Source organism: Eucalyptus grandis, chromosome 7 (genome assembly GCF_016545825.1).
Source record: "Eucalyptus grandis isolate ANBG69807.140 chromosome 7, ASM1654582v1, whole genome shotgun sequence".
Lineage (NCBI taxonomy): Eukaryota > Viridiplantae > Streptophyta > Magnoliopsida > Myrtales > Myrtaceae > Eucalyptus > Eucalyptus grandis.
The window spans coordinates 4,862,156-4,876,013 of record NC_052618.1 but is presented as its reverse complement, the minus strand read 5'-3'; the positions used below and the strand labels follow the sequence as shown (position 1 = coordinate 4,876,013).

At 41.8% G+C, this 13,858-nt stretch overlaps 1 long non-coding RNA gene across 3 annotated transcripts; it reads right to left on the bottom strand.

Moving 5' to 3' along the window:
• Positions 1–1,877: 1,877 nt before the first annotated feature.
• On the bottom strand, positions 1,878–5,485 carry LOC104431489. 3 transcript variants are annotated; one of them, XR_005552778.1, is made up of 4 exons: positions 4,952–5,485; positions 3,602–4,137; positions 2,710–2,813; positions 1,878–2,214 (listed from the first exon to the last, which is right to left on the bottom strand). It is a non-coding gene; the product is annotated as an uncharacterized LOC104431489 (long non-coding RNA). The 3 variants fall into 3 exon arrangements; XR_005552777.1 differs by lacking the exon at positions 1,878–2,214 and having other exon boundaries at positions 2,221–2,813; XR_005552779.1 differs by lacking the exon at positions 1,878–2,214 and having other exon boundaries at positions 2,221–2,793.
• Between the last annotated feature and the right edge of the window lie 8,373 nt (positions 5,486–13,858).

The following is a 13,858-nucleotide window of genomic DNA, read 5'->3' as shown; positions in this document are numbered from 1 at the left end:
CGAGGATTCAATATCTGGTAGACTCATGGTAACCAACACATAATTGGAAAGTGAAGCAAGTATTCGTCAAGAGTGAGCTGCTACTGACAAAAATTGTCAAATACTCGACAAAAGGAAAACAAAATAATAGAAGCACGTCAAGGTGGCCACTTCTTGGGTAATTCCTTCTACAGCCACATCCCACCACTAGTTATTAGGATGCACATCAATGCTAAGCTCTTCCAACAAAGAGAGCCTAGAGATGACACTGTGACCAATGTCCATGACTCTTGACCGTCCCTCAATCACCCGTCTCATACACGAATTGGATAAGAAAATCCGCAAGCATCTCAAATTAAGCAAGTCCCCAATCTGAATCGGCAAATAGTCAATTTCAGTGCCTCGGATATCAAGAACCTCAAGATTCACCAATGCTTTCAAGTCAGTAGGAAGTTCAGTTAAAAGGCTGCAAGAATTTAGATAAAGTGCTCTTAGAGCTGTCAGGGACAACATTGATATCGGCAGGGATGTGATCTGAGTGCCATGCAAGTCTAGAACTCGGAGCTTTTCCATAGATCCAAAAAACGAGTCCGGAATTAATGTCAGCTTATTATTTTTCTGCAGCATCAGGGTTAGGAGAGAAGAACAATCTACTGATTCCGGTAATGTGCACAGTTGGTTTCCAATCAGAGATATGCGGTTCGCGATTTTCCAATCTTCTTGATTTGGGGCCTCCTTCAGCTCCTCACAAGCTTTCACCAAGAATTTAGAATTCTTGCCTTCTGATGAAATTTTGAGGGCCATGTTCCGGAGCACTTTATGCATTCTAACATGCTTTATTTTTTCACTTCTTTCCAGCAAGGAAACATCAATGAGATCGTGCAATATGCCATGCCCCCAAGCTTCAGTAAAATTAACTGCATCACTCAGAGCCTTCTGAAACCCTTTGCTCTCCAACACTCCAATAAGTAATCTACATAAACATCGAATCCTCGAAACAAGTGCACCATAAAGGAAACAAATCTTTTGCCCTTCATCATCTAAATTGTCATAACAAAATCTCAAAAATTCAAGAACTTCGTCCATGCCTCGATCTTTGACACTAGGCCATCTCTACAAGCTTCTTAATCCATCCCTCCAAAGACTAACATTATCCTTCCTCCTAAAATATCTTGCAACTCGTCGATCGAAGTGGTAAACCAGCACATTCGCTTACCACTTCACGGGCAAGCGGTTCAACATCGGGCGATTAATGTTCCTACCCACTTTCTCCCGGAACATATTCCACGCCTCGTTGGGGACAGCCTTTTCACATGGATGAACTCATCAACTTCCATATCCGAACAAACATGTTCGTATCTACTTGCTAACACAACCTTACTATCCCGGTTGTTATCATGTAATCCTAATGCCTATAAATCAAAAACATTCCAAACTTCATCCGGAAGAAGCATCTTTTGTTCTCTAATTCTTCTAATATTCTCCACAATATTTCCTTCGATCACCGATCCCTTCGGTATTCAATTTAAGCCTCTGTGCAATTGCCTTTTGCAACTTCTCTATGCTACTTTCTTTGGATACCGACGCAGAAATTACAATGTCAAACATTTTGCTGATTTCCACATCATCATTCAAATTATGCATGATAGTTGTCTTCCCTACTCCCACCGTCCCCAAAGCCCGATTCTTTTCACCTCGCGATCCCTCAAGTAACCAAGGATCTCTTCAACAGCACAAAGGCATTGATGGCTTATTTTCTGTTTTGGGTGCATGCATTGTTCTAACGGTTCAGGTGGTCTCTCGACAACCGCTTCGTTTCAAGTCTTCCTTGTGCCCACGACTATGCGGTTCCTCACACTTCTCGGCCAATCTTTTACCGAGATTGGAAGCCGACAAAACATGACGCCGTTTCCATGAACCTTTTCTGGATTCATTTTCTAGTTCTTAAATGTCATTCTCAATATCCTTAACCCTACCAATCCAGGCTTCACACCGTTTAGCTTTTTCTTTGTCTTGTCTTTGTTTGCTTTAGCTTCCACGTCATCCCTCCTAGCAAAGAGTTTCTCTTTTCCTCGGTGAGCCTTTTAAAATTCTTTCCAAGTTCATTTGCATAATTGATTTGGGGACCAACATAAGCTATTAAGCTTTTTCCATCCCTGTATGCCTCAACAGCGGTTCGTAGCTGCTGCCTCAACCATACCGTGCAAGCAACAAGCTAGAGTTTATGATCTTAACCTAAATCATAATGGACAAAATCACTAAAAGTAGTACTTTGAAGCACAAGAGTCTCTAGTCTCTAACAAAAAAAAAAAGGAACAAATTTATTATGCACAATGAAATGACGGCATAATTTTGGGCCAAACAAAGAGCCTGCCAAAGTCAACCCAAAAAATCTTGTTTTGTTCTTTGTTTTCCTAAATCTATTCCATACAACTGTGAGAATTGGAAGGAGCAGATTGAAACACAAGTTTACTTGACAGTCTTTTACTTATCATTTGGTCGCCAAGAAGCATAAAATCCTGATAAAGATTATTGCCAGCAAATTAAATTATTTCATTCCAAGGAGACAGATGATTAAAGACTCCTCTAATTGTAGCATCACAGTTGTTCATTGTTCCATCACAGCTTTTATCGTTACATGATTTCTAAGAGTAGTTCTGTATTTAAATATGGAAGTTATAGATGAAAAGTTGCTAAAGAACAATAAGATCTAGGTGTTGACTAACTTACCTCTGAAGAGGGCCAAATACTCAAGAACAGCTCACGTTGAGGATCACATGACTACATGAGATGCTTGTGTGATCTGCAACTGAACTGCAGCCACAATTTGAATACTGCAGCCGCAATTTGAAGGACATAGTTGGATAAAGACATTTGAGTACGTTCTCGGTGAAAAAAAAATGTTTTCAAATTAAAAGAAACATAAACCTAAACAATAAATGCCAACTTAATTTAAAAGAGTCTTGGCAAAGGAAGAACAGATGAAGATATAGACCAACAGTAAAGATCTATTGTGAGTGGTGAACATGCACTGACCACCTAGCTTGGATGCATTGATTATAATTGATCAAACACCACTGGCACACGTGTGGACTCCAAAACACAATTGCAAATAATTGGACATTTTCAGCAAGCAAAATCGAAGCACCTCAATTCAGCTATTGGTACGATTACTTTACAATGGAAAATGAGAGGGGAGGGAGAGGGTGGTTCTATTTGTGACAGAGAGTTCAAATTAGCTCGAGGGTGGCAAAGTCCCCCATTCACATGAAAGTAGACAAAAGAAGTCCATCAAAAATGTGATTAAAAAATACCCCACTGAAATTCAACTTCGCTACCAGCTTAATCGCTCGACTTCAAAGCGAAATGTGGACTCTTGTCATCTTAGAAGGAGCATAATAAAAGCACTTCATACATATAGAGAATAAAACAAGCCCTATCAGAATTAAAACAGGGCAATCTCTCCATTACAGCCATTTTTAACAAATTGTCTGCTCTCTGGAACGAGCTGGAGATGGTGGAGGAAAAGCTCGAGGGTCCCGAAGCTACTCTAGCTCAATACCGAGCAATCAAAGAGCGAGAAAAGGCAACACGTTTTTTACTCATTCTCAACGAGACGTACCTGCCGTTCCAAAGCCAAAATCCTTGCGATGGATCCGATTCCGCCTCTTGGACGCATTTACCAACTTGCCGTCCAAGAAGAATCCCAACGCCTTGCTTCCACGGAATACTTGAAGACCGGAGATCGCGTCGTCTTGGCAGCAAAAGCAGCGACGGAGATGCACCGGAGCAGCGGACGGAATGCCCATGGAAGAGCTGGTGAAGAAGAAAACCCAGCTTTTCAAATGGACGGACGGGATTTAATGGGAGCTTTTCGATCCAACGGCTCAGGACATACCAGAGCCTTAATGCAGATGGGCGGACAGGATCTAATCCCTGGATCAGACGGCCCAGGACGCGGAGCGAGATCTAACGGCCAGGGTTTTCCAACGCACAGAATACTAAACTATTCAACTTCAAACGCCCCAACTTTCAACAACTCGTATACAGACGAGAATAATATCCGCATCGTCGACAATCCCCGATCACCATCACTGGACTAACTCCACCAAACCCTTCGAGCTAACATTTCGAACCACCCAGCAAGCAAAAGATGGGCTGGAGAAGGAAAAGTATGGCTGTAAACCCGAGAAACCACACTCCAAGGCTAACAAGTCGATTAATAACGTGACGACACACAAATACATCTTTGGATTTGGCTAAACTAGCTCCCAAATCTCGTTAAACCTACCAAGCCCATTGCTCACAACTCACGGCCATTTCAACGCCAACTTCTCTTCTCATGAACATTTACACACTTTTTCCAGTAAAAGGAGAACGCCCATGGATTTACAAACCAACGCATTCGCTTTTCAAACAGAAAAAATGCATGGCCATAAACTCACATCTCAGGGAAACAAACGTAGACTACATGAACTTAAAGTCAAAAGTTATGACTTTTCTAAAATAATCAGATGTTTTGATTTGAAAGACCCTCTTCGAACGAGGAGGCAGCTTTCGCAGTCGACTAGAATGCACAGCACAGAGATAGGTTTACACAGTTTTCGTTCAAACGTTTCATCGAGCACGTAGTGGGCGAGAAATGAGGAAAACGACGCTGGCCACTTCTTAGGACTCGGACTTAGACCTAGACCCGAGTGAACACATGGAAACGCTCAACATCAAACAAATTGACTCAGCTGGACACAATAAACTCAAGAATCAGAGAAAACTCGCTTGGCTATTCCATCACCGAAACAGGGCAGTGCCGAGAGAGTTCGTGGGAATGAGTTTCAGTCATAAACCCCTACTCGGCTCGGAGACGGCAGCGCGAAGGCCAGTTCGAGACAAATCGAACTTCAGTCGACCACCTCGCGATATCCCTGAGCCGAGATCCTCGGGAACGAACAATTTGGACAAAAAGGAAACTCACCGGGAAAATGCCGAGATTTGGGAACCAAAAGTCTTGCTCTCGAGGGCGTCGGCTAGAAGTCAGCAATTGGCCTCGAGGAGGGGCGAGCAACACTCCACCCAAATAGCTTCTAGCTTTCTCCCTAATCGTCTCCTTCTCTCAAGCTCGCTCCCTGCTGGTTTTTTTTTTGGGTTGCTGTTTTCCTCTCGATTCCGGTCCGCCCTGCTCTCTGCTGCCCTCCTTCGGTCTTATACTTCTGTCTTTCCTTTTTCTGCAGGCATTCCGAGCGAAGACCTCCTGCCGTGCCGGCTGGTCGATCGGTCTGCTTCCCCGACCCGCGGATCGCGCCGAAAGCCCTGCCATGCCGATCCTCTGCCTTGCCTCCTCTTTTCTTCCCGTTTCTTCCCTTTTTGCTCTCTTTTTTTTTTTTCTGCAGGAACTTGCGCGAAGACTACGGCCGAGCCAATTGCCGACCGGGTGCTCCCGACCTGGGGATCATGCCGCTCGCCTGCCACACCGATCCTCTGCCGCCCCTGTTCTCGCTGCCCTCCTGCTGCTCTGTCTTCTGCAAGTCTTCGAGCGAAGACCAGCAGAAGAAAAGAAAAAGGGGCTGGGCCGGTCGGAAGGGAAAGGAGATTGGGCCAGGCCCAGTGCGAGGGGAAGAAAAGAGAGGGGGGGTCGGGCCATGGTCGAATCCGGCCCGACCCGACCATTTTCGTTATTTTTTTTGTTTAATTTCGATTTTTTCGAAATTTTTTAACTCTTTTTTTTTATAATAACCCTTTTTGTGACTAATTCCTAACCTTTAACACTACTTTAAATTAATTAATTTAGGTGAAATTTAGGTGTCAATAATCTTCATCTTCTAGAATTGCCTCATTTATGACTATGAAGTTGCCCAATTGTCCATAGACAATAGCATTTTTAGGAGCTTTTCATAGCTTTTACTAAGTTCGGGCAATCTTTCAACATAATTCTATATAAAGGATAGGCAAAATAAATCTAAAAGTGAAATCGATATGGAATAGCTTCTACCATTGACGTGTGTTTTTAAAAGGGTGATCAACTTTAGGAGTCAATAGGTGATGTTTGCAATTCAATTGTTTTACTAGGCCCTCCAATTATATTTTTCTGCACTGTAATTTCACTGTATGTTTTATAAGGCAGCCCATATTCAGCACTCTTTTAGAAGCCCATATTCGGCCTTTTTCCTTTTAACACAAGGCGACTATGATTGGCCAGTGTCTTCATTACATATTACAAAATATCAACCATTTCACCAAATCTAAATTTCCATGTGGCAATATCATACTCATTAATCACCATAGCCCTCTTATTATAAATAAATAAAAATTATATAAGGGTTTTTAAGGAGAGACTTTGCCATTGAAGGCTCCGACATTGAATACTACCTAGAGATAGAGCTAAGCTCGAAGGGCTTTGGGCGGGCTTGAGCAGGACCTTTTCATTATAAAGTCCGGCCCAGCAACTTCGAACGTAATTTTTCTTTTCGTTATGTCTAGGCATTTGAGGCCTCACAGGCTCTTGCCAAAATTCAGAATCTAGGCCTCCAGTTTAAAATCTTTGGGTCATATTAACAAGCACTTTTTCCATTCGAATAGAGAAATATTCAATGATATAAAAGCATCACGTATAACGTGGCGCACGTTTGTCCAGCTGGATCCACTTACAACTTGACAAGTGGCAATTAAATAAAAGTAAAATTTCTGACCTCCTATGGGATCATAAACGTCGAGCAGCTTTTGGGAAAATTTTAAACACCTTCATCCTTCTCTCTTTCTCTCAGATCTTACACTTCAGACTAGAGAAAAAAAATTTCAGCCCTTACGTTGCAGAGTGCCGCTTGACCCTGCACATAGATGACCTCTATTTTCACTTTGAAGGTCACCGCTTCTAGGACCTTCCTTTTGCTTTAAAGACCGCCGCTTGACTACCATGCTTCCAAGACTCTATTTTCACTTAGAACACCGCTGCCTCGAAGATCTCCATTTTTACTTTGAAGACTGCTGCCTCGATGATCTCCATTTTTTAAGAAATCCAACTGTATGTAAACCACCTTATTTTTTTTCAAATCAGCTTACCTCCTCGAAAACAAATTTACACTAATGTAGTTCGGCCACACCCTCTTTTCCTTGACCTTGGCAACATTACCTTGTTTTGTGCTTGCACCATGCACATGCCGTGGATATTCTGTGCACATTCTCTAGGACTTCGGGTTAAAAGAGTCATTGACTCAATGGGTATATGCTCAAAGCAAATACGTTAGCTTAGTGATTTTGGCGTAATTATTTGCAAAATAGCTTAGAAGTTAAGAAAGAAAAGAAAGACAAATGAATTGTATGGACGTCCTCTAATTCGAGTGTGTAGGAGGTTGAGCTCACCGTTACTAAAGACACTATCTACTGCAATTCCTTATAATTGCATCTTTGGTAAAGGGCTCACCGGTACTAAAGACACTTATCTCCTGCGATTCGTCACAGTTGCATCTTCGGCAAAGCCCTGTACCCCTGCTCCCCAACTTCAAAACAGGTTCCACCTCCATTTTGAAAAATTACCATTCCAAATTCTAACTAAAAACCGCTTTGACTTCCAGTTTGTAATGTTATCGGTCCTACTCATTGCCCTCTTCGTTTCGTTCCAAGTTCTAAACCAGAAGTTGAACAAACGAAGCTCTCTACTCAGATGACGAACTCAACTCCTCCTTGGCAACGCTCCTCGCTTCATGCAAAGCTTAGGATAAGGGTAAATTGCTGACCTAGGGTTTCACTTCTTACACATTCGAGTTTGTCTTACCGCGTGCCTTTTGTTCGAGAACGTATACAGGAAATGAAACTAAAAATGGCAATACTGGGATGTGTTTTTTATCAGCATTTTGATCGAGCAATTGTTCTGTCTGTGGGGAACGATGGATTCATCCTCATGGTGTAGATGGGTTGTGTTACGGCACTCTTGTGTTTGAGCGACTATTGTGTCTATTTGTTTGACAATGTATTTCGTTCTAGAACGGCCTAGGTAGTGTCCGACGTGCTGTCCTTTTCGTTTGTCTATCTATGTTATATATTTGATTTGGTATTTCTTGGCTATTGAAAAATACACAACTATTCGATATTAAGATCCTAGCGCACAAGAGAAGTGGCGAAGTGTCTGAAAACTTTTGTCACTAGCAACTCATTCTTGAAGATCGTCTACTTCACCTTCTGATTCGTGTTGATCATAAATCTACCAAAGGGGCCACCACACATATGATCAAGTTAATTTTTTCTCGTTTTTGGCATTTTCCTTTAATTTTTCATTCGCGTTGTGTATTTTTATATATTCTCATTATATATTAGGTAAAAAAGTCCTAAACCTTTTTTTGGTACCGATTTAGTCTTAAACATTTTTACGTTGTGCCAATTCAATCATTTTTGACCAATTTTCGTCGAATTTTGCTGACTTGGATGCCAGCCGGGCCGACGTAGCGTCGATTGCCGTTGACGTTAACAATTTTTAATAATATTTTAATATTTTTTATTTATTTTTTATTTATTTTTTATTTATTTTTTTATTTACCTCTTTTTCCTCCGGCCGAATCGGACCTCGGCGACTAGCTAGAGGGGATGGCCGATGAGGCCGTCCTCGACCTCACTGACCACCTCGCTTGTGGTCGCGAGAGCGGCCTCGCCCTAGGCAGCGAGGCTCAACCTCGCCAAACCCAGCAAAGGCGAGCCTCACTCGCCCGACACGAGGCCGCCCTTGAGGCCTAGGCGGTGAGGCTCGCCCTCATTAGATCTAGCGAGGGTTCAGCCTCGCCTATGGTTGGCGAGGCAAGCCCCGCCAGCTCAATGCAAGGCTAACTCAAGGCCGCCTCCTCGCGCCGAGCTAGCGAGGCTCGCCCTCGCCACCTAGGCCTCGAGGGCGGCCTCATGCCGGGCAGGCGAGGCTTGCCCTCTTCGAATCTGGCGAGGTCAAGCCTTGTTGGCCATGGGCAAGCCTTGTTGGCCATGGGCGAGGCTTTCAACATAATTTATTGTGCATAATAAATTTGTTCCATTTTTTTTGGTAAAGACTAGACATTCTTGTTCTTCAAACTACTACTTTTAGTGAGTTATTCCATTATGATTTAAGTTAAGATTATATAATCTAGTTGGTTGCTTGCACAGTATGGTTGAGATTATAAAATCTATTTTTAATTGAAGCTTCATGCACGAAGCATGAGCATCGTGCATGAACGGTTTGACCGTTTCATGCATGAACGGTCAAACCGTTCATGCACGAATCGTGCTTCGACAGATGGGGATCAGCAGCGGTTGCTGATCCCGTGAAAAACCGTCCAAGAAATGCCGTAAAGGGGTTGAAAAATAGAACGAAGAGGATGGGTGCTCGGTATTGAAAAACAGAGAAAGGTGGGCATGCCTTTTGTGTTTTAGAGAGAAAATGGGTTCTGAAAATAAAGAGAGACATGTGTGTTCTTGTGTTCTTCGAGAGACGCGAGAAAGTAGAGTGTTTTCTCGTTCAGACCGTGACTATAATACATCGAGGATACGGCGGATCATTTCCATGAGATTGTTAGCACGATCATCGTGGTGAATATCCGAAAGTTCTCTCTTCCGTTCGACGTTCGTTGTTGATGTGTCTGAACTAAAGGTCCGACGCTTGTGGGACTCGAACGGTAAAACATCCGAACTGATTCGTTTCAAAGTGCGTTTCGAGAGGTAATTCATTTAACTCCCTATTTATATTTAAATTTTTTTATTAAAACGCACGAACAACACCTTAGGAGAATCATGTATAAAATATATCTTTGTTTCCGCTACGTTCTTTTTGTTAATTTTTCTTATACATGATTCATGAAACCCCAACACCGATTTACCCTTCTGATTGACAAAGTTGCAAGATATTTTAGAAAGAATGGTAACATTAATCTCTGGAGGGATGGATTAAGAAGCTTGCGGAGATGGTCCAATGTCAAAGTCCAAGGCATGGACGAAGTTCTTGAATTTTTGAAATTCTGTTATGACGAGTTAGATGATGAAGGACAAAAGATTTGTTTCCTTTATGGTGCACGGTTTCCGGAGGATTTTGACGTCTATATAGATTATTTATTGGAGTGCTGGAGAGGAGAAGGCTTTCTGAGTGATGCAGTTGATTTTACCAAAGCTCGTGATCAAGGACATGGCATATTGCATGATCTCATTGATGTTTCCTTGCTAAAAAAAAGTGAAAAAATTAAGCACGTCGGAATGAATAAAGTGCTTCGAAACATGGCACTCAAAATTTCGTCTGAAGGCAAGAATTCCAAATTCTTGGTGAAAGCTTGTGAGAGGCTGAATGCGGCCCTAATGAAGAAGATTGGAAAATGGCAAACCCCATATCTCTGATGGATAACCAACTGTGCACATTACCAGAGATTGCACTTCTCTCCTTACTCTGATGCTGTAGAGAAATTATGAGCTGGCATTAATTCCAAACTCGTTCTTCAGATCTATGGAAAAGGTCCAAGTTCTGGACTTGCATGGCACTCGGATAACATCCTTGCCATTATCATTGTTGTCCCTGACAGCTCTAAGAGCACTTTATCTAAATTCTTGCAGCCTTTTAACTGAACTTCCCATTGACATGAAAGCATTGGCACATCTTGAGGTTCTTGATATCCGAGGCACTGGAATTGACTATTTGCCGGTTCAGATTGGGGACTTGCTTAATTTGAGATGCTTGTGAATTTCCTTATCCAATTCATGTATGAGACGGGTGATTGAGGGACGGTCAAGAGTCATGGACATTGGTCACTGTTAAAATTTTTTGGATGTGTGCGTGCGGAAGCATGATTTTTGTATTAGTTATAGTTTTTGGTTAATGATGTTGTGTGCAAGTGTATGATATAGTTTGTAGAAGATAGACAAGGGACAATATATGATAATTGAAGGATATAGGACACGGGGAAAGTAGTTTCATTAGTTGAACAAAATAGTTTGATGGAGGTACAATGACCTCTCATGGTGGAGGGTTCACCTCACACGGGTGGAGGGTTTACCTCTCACACTCAAATGAATGAACTACAAGCCTATTTATAGCCGTGAGTCACCGCCTTAGCACAACATTCTAGATTTCTATAGAATGTTGTCCATGTAGGCTTCATCTAGGAAATTCTAGATTGTAGTTCTTCTAGAGAATTCTACATTTATGCTTTTACATTTTTCTTACATGCTGGAAATTTTCAGCCACGATTTTTTAACCATCCAAAACTTTATCTAGAGAATTCTAGATTGTAGTTTAGCAACTCTAGGAAATTCTAGAAAATGGATCACCATTTCCAATAGTCACAATGTCCTTTTTGTTGGAAGAGCTTAGCATTGATGTGCATCCTAATAACCAATGGTGGGATGTGGTTGTAAAGGCTATTACCCAAGAAGTGGCCACCTTGACGCGCTTGACTTCCCTATCATTTTGTTTTCCTTCTGTCGAGTATTTGAAAATTTTGTCAATAGCAGCTCACTCTTGAAGAATATTTGCTTCACCTTCCAATTCTGTGTTGGTTACCATAAGTCTACCAGATACCGAATTCTCGATCATTTTGAGTATGAAATCGACAAGTGCTTGAAATATGCAAATTGGGTCGGTATGGATCATGCAATTTTTACTATACTTGCTAAAACTCATGCCTTTGAACTTTTATGCCATAAGGGAATTTCAAGCATATCAAACTTTGGCAACGCCAATACTAACAAGGCATGTGGTTGCCTGATTGAAGGGTGCTCTAATATTGAAGCCATGGTTGATGGCAACCATTTCACATAGGGTGCATTGGAATGTATGGAGAAGATAATTATAAACGATGCCCCAAAATTGACATGCCTTTGGAATGGTCCCATCCGATCTGGAAGTCTAGCGCAACTAACTTCGCTGAGTATGTGTAAATGTCTAAAACTGACGAAAATATTCTCCTGGCATGATTCAACTATATTTGAGAGTTGAAGAGTGTAATGAGATTGGAGAGATCATCATGAAAGCTGAAAACAACAATTTAGACCCTAGTACACTTCCAGGTCTAAAGACTCTTATACTTATCGATCTGCCTAAGTTGAGAAGCATTTGGACTGATAACTCCTTGTTGTGGCCATCACTAGAGGGCATTACCATAGAAAGTAGTTGAATCATACCACGGGAGAATATTTTCGTCAGTTTTGGACATTTACACATGCTTAGCGAAGTTAGTTGCGCTAGGCTTCCAGATCGGATGGGACCATTCCAAAGGCATGTCAATTTTGGGGCATCGTTTATAACTATCTTCTCCATACATTCCAATGCATCCTCTGTGGAATGGTTGCCATCAACCATGGCTTCAATATCAGAGCACCCTTCAATCAAGCAACCACGTGCCTTGTTAATATTAGCGTTGCTAAAGTCTAATATGCTTGAAATTCCCTTCTAGCATAAAAGTTCAAAGGCATGAGTTTTAGCAAGTACAACAGAAATTGCATGATCCACACCGACCCCATTTGCATATTTCAAGCACTTGCCGATTTCATACTCAAAATGATCGAGAATTCTCAGATCCGGTAGACTCATGGTAACCAATGCGGAATTGGAAGGTGAAGCAAGTATTCGTCAAGAGTGAGCTGCTACTGACAAAAATTGTCAGATACTCGACAGAAGGAAAACAAAATGATAGAAGCACGTCAAGGTGGCCACTTCTTGGGTAATTACCTCTACAGCCACATCCCACCATTGGTTATTAGGATGCACATCAATGCTAAGCTCTTCCAACAAAGAGAGCCTAGAGATGACAGTGTGACCAATGTCCATGACTCTTGACCGTCCCTCAATCACCTATCTCATACACGAATTGGATAAGAAAACCCGCAAGCATCTCAAATTAAGCAAGTCCCCAATCTGAACCGGCAAATAATCAATTCCAGTGCCTCGGATATCAAGAACCTCAAGATTCACCAATGCTTTCAAGTCAGTAGGAAATTCAGTTAAAAGGCTGCAAGAATTTAGACAAAGTGCTCTTAGAGCTGTTAGGGACAACATTGATATTGGCAGGGATGTGATCTAAGTGCCATGCAAGTCTAGAACTCGGAGCTTTTTCATAGATCCAAAAAACAAGTCTGGAATTAATGTCAGCTTTTTATTTTTCTGCAGCATCAGGGTTAGGAGAGAAGAACAATTTACTGTTTCTGGTAATGTGCACAGTTGGTTTTCAATCAGAGATATGTGGTTTGCCATTTTCCAATCTTCTTGATTTGGAGCCTCTTTCAGCCCCTGACAAGCTTTCACCAAGAATTTAGAATCCTTGCCTTCTGACGAAATTTTGAGGGCCATGTTCCGGAGCACTTTATGCATTCTAACATGCTTTATTTTTTCACTTCTTTCCAGTAAGGAAACATCAATGAGATCATGCAATATGCCATGCCCCCGAGCTTCGATAAAATTAACTGCATCACTCAGAAAGCCTTATGCTCTCCAACACTCCAATAAGTAATCTACATAAACATCAGAATCCTCAGGAAACAGTGCACCATAAAGGAAACAAATCTTTTGCTCTTCATCATCTAAATTGCCATAACAAAATCTCAAAAATTCAAGAACTTCGTCCATGCCTCGATCTTTGACACTAGGCCATCTCTACAAGCTTCTTAATCCATCCCTCCAAAGACTAACATTATCCTTCCTCCTAAAATATCTTGCAACTCTGTCGATCAGAAGTGGTAAACCAGCACATTCAGTTACCACTTCACGGGCAAGCGGTTCAACATCAGGCAGATTAATGTTCCTACCCACTTTCTCCCGGAACATATTCCACGCCTCTGTTGGGGACAGCCTTTTCACATGGATGAACTCATCAACTTCCATATCCGAACAAACATGTTCGTATCTACTTGCTAACACAACCTTACTATCCCGGTTGTTATCATGTAATCCTAA